Here is a 3,696-nt window from a genome sequence, read left to right as displayed (position 1 = left end):
GTGTCTTTTAGCTTGATATGTTTTGTTTATTTGTTAAATTTGTCGTTTTTTTCGTTTTTATTTAATTTATTTTACTTAAATTTTTAAAAAAATTAAAAAAAAAATATTGCTTTTAATTTTTCATTTCGATTTTATATTTTCTAAAAAACTAAAAAAAAGAAACTTAAAAAATTTAAGTACATTTTCAGTTAAAACATCCCTAACCACTGTGCATAGTGATTTATAAAGCCATGATAGCTTGATAAATACCTTTTGGCTTCTCATCAACGATTTAGTAGCTAAAAAGTCTATGTGATTATAGATCAGTTTACAGTTTTGGTACTACATTAAATCTGACTCAAGACAAGACTAAAATAAAGACTATAACATCGGCCAAAAGTGGGTAAAAAATCCGATCAGGCCAATTCCAAACAATAAACGAGGCTATAGACTAGAAATTAGTTCAGAGAATGCTATAATGCAGGGTATAGTCCAGATTATAGACAATACTATCGTCAATACTATAGAAAAGATTATAGTCAATGCTATAGACAAGAGTATAGTCCACACTATGCACAACACTATATTCTAGACCATAGACAAGACTATAGTCCAGACTATAGACAAGACTGTAGTCCGGACTATAAACAAGACTATAGTCCAGACTATAGACAAGACTATAGTCCAGACTGTAAACAATATAGATAAGACTATAGTCCAGACTATAGATAAGACTACAGACAAGACTATAGACAAGACTACAGACAAGACTATAGACAAGACTATAGTCCAGACTATAGATAAGACTATAGGCCAGACTATAGACAAGACAATAGTCCAGACTATAGAAAATACTATAGTTGAGACTATAGACAAGACTATAGACAAAACTATAGTCCAGACTATAGACAAGACTATAGTCCAGACTATAGACAAGACTATAGTCTAGACTATAGACAAGACTATAGACAAGACTATAGACAAGACTATAGACAAGACTATAGACAAGACTATAGACAAGACTATAGACAAGACTATAGGCAAGACTATTGACAAGACTATAGTCCAGACTTTTGACAAGACTATAGACAAGACTATAGACAAGACTATAGACAAGACTATAGATAAGACTATAGACAAGACTATAGACAAGACTTTTGACAAAACTATAGACAAGACTATAGACAAGACAATAGACAAGACTATAGACAAGACTATAGACAAGACTATAGACAAGACTATAGACAAGACTATAGACAAGACTATAGACAAGACTATAGACAAGACTATAGACAAGACTATAGACAAGACTATAGACAAGACTATAAACAAGACTATAGACAAGACTATAGTCCAGACTGTAGTTCAGACTATAGACAAGACTATAGACAAGACTATAGGCAAGACTATATTACTATTAGACTATAATCCAGACTATAGACAAGATTATAGGCAAGACTATAAACCAGACTATCGACAAGACTTTAATCCACACTATAGACAAGACTATAGTCCCGACTATAGAAAATACTATAGTTGAGACTATAGACAAGACTATAGACAAAACTATAGTCCAGACTATAGACAAGACTATAGTCCAGACTATAGACAAGACTATAGTCTAGACTATAGACAAGACTATAGACAAGACTATAGGCAAGACTATTGACAAGACTATAGTCCAGACTTTTGACAAGACTATAGACAAGACTATAGACAAGACTATAGACAAGACTATAGATAAGACTATAGACAAGACTATAGACAAGACTTTTGACAAAACTATAGACAAGACTATAGACAAGACAATAGACAAGACTATAGACAAGACTATAGACAAGACTATAGACAAGACTATAGACAAGACTATAGACAAGACTATAGACAAAACTATAGACAAGTCTATAGACAAGACTATAGACAAGACTATAGACAAGACTATAAACAAGACTATAGACAAGACTATAGTCCAGACTGTAGTTCAGACTATAGACAAGACTATAGACAAGACTATAGGCAAGACTATATTACTATTAGACTATAATCCAGACTATAGACAAGATTATAGGCAAGACTATAAACCAGACTATCGACAAGACTTTAATCCACACTATAGACAAGACTATAGTCCCGACTATAGACAAGACCATAGTCCAGACTATAGACAAGATTATAGTCATGACTATAGACAAGACTGTAGTCCAAACTATAGACAAGACTATAGCCCCGACTATATTAAGATAACAGTCTATGCAACACATATTTATGCTACACAACAACAATCCAAAATACTGAAAAACTATTGTCCAAACTGTAACTCAGACTTAAACTAAACCATTGTCTAGACTGTAGGCTATACACTAGTATTGATTGAAAACTTGACTAAATTCTTTAAGTGATCATTTATTTGCTTCAAACAAAATAGAATAAATAATAAATATTCATTTCTCATTTCAGCTTCTTCTTAAGTAGTAAAACTCTTAAATTAGGAATCGGCTATGAATATTGATCGATTTAAGTAATTCCAAAAAAGCTTTTTCATGGTGTCTGTGCGAACTCATAAAAAATGGAAATGCCCTAATGTATTCACATATGTATATGTATAATATTGTTTGTATGTATTTATATTTTCAATTATTTACATATTAAATAATCTTTTTAATCAGTTTTAAAGGAAAATACTTCAACTTATTTTTCGATAAATATTTACATATATTTTATCACTTTTGTAGTATTTCTCACGCACTATTTAAATAGTTAGTTATCCTGCTGTACATGTGACTAGTTTTGCGTGGTAAATTTTTATAATTTCTTTAAACTGGCGTGATAGTAATTTAAAATATATTATGGATCTTTATAAAATTCTAAGGCGATTAAATTAGTTCAATTTAAACATTTTCTAAAAATGTTATTTTAGGTACACATCAAAAAAGAACTTCCAAAGAAGCGAAAAAGAAGCATAATTTTCTACATGGAAGTAGTGAATAAGACATAAAGAAGTTATAATTTTACATAAGCTTGTCATAGGAGGAATGTCCTTTTTATATGATTCCAAATTCACAACATCTAAAGTCATTCTCAGGAAGTAATTTTTATGTTGGATATAAATTAGATGTAAACAAAATTTATATGTAGACACTATTCATGAAATTTTTTAGCCTTAGAGGTCCTTACATTTGAGTGTCTAATACCCAGTAAAAAAAAAAAAAAAAACAAAGAACTTCCAAGAAAGCGAAAAAGAAGTAGAATTTACTACGTGGAAACACTGAAAAAGACCTGAAAAAGTGATTATTTTACCCGAGGCTTGTCATAGGATGGACGTTCTTTTTATTTATTTCCAAATTCACTACTTCTGAAGTCATTCTCAAAAAGTAATTTTAATGTTGGTTTTTGAAAGTTATTCGGAAGTGAAATTGTATTATTATAGAATACAACTAATTTGTGAGATAAAATAAAATTTTTTATCTCACAAAAAGTAAGAACAAAAAAATATATTCTGCATAGAAAAAGTAGAACAAATTTCACTTCTTCGGAAGTCATTAAACATCACTTCCACAGAAGGTAAAAAATCACAATAGCCAATCTTGAAGTAGTGAGAAATGTGATTCTTTTGGAAGTACTTCGTTTTTTTGTTGGGTATAAGCTGTTTAATACTTATTTTTGTGTCCACAAAACTGCAGGGTATCTCTTTTGAAGTCTTACCTTCTGACAGCTTAC

The 3,696-nt window shown here is 30.4% G+C and overlaps 1 protein-coding gene across 1 annotated transcript in view; it reads right to left on the bottom strand.

The window, feature by feature from the left end:
- Positions 1-2,081: 2,081 nt before the first annotated feature.
- The window catches only part of LOC111682088, a 37,076-nt gene continuing 35,461 nt past the window's right edge, over positions 2,082-3,696 (bottom strand). The window contains exon 6 of the mRNA XM_046953805.1: positions 2,082-3,696. This exon is cut by the window's right edge and continues 1,234 nt beyond it. The gene's annotated coding sequence lies outside the window, so the exon portion shown is untranslated.

The sequence above is a fragment of the Lucilia cuprina genome, chromosome 6 (genome assembly GCF_022045245.1).
Source record: "Lucilia cuprina isolate Lc7/37 chromosome 6, ASM2204524v1, whole genome shotgun sequence".
In the NCBI taxonomy this organism is placed as follows: Eukaryota; Metazoa; Arthropoda; class Insecta; order Diptera; family Calliphoridae; genus Lucilia; species Lucilia cuprina.
This window is presented reverse-complemented; position numbering and strand designations above follow the sequence as displayed.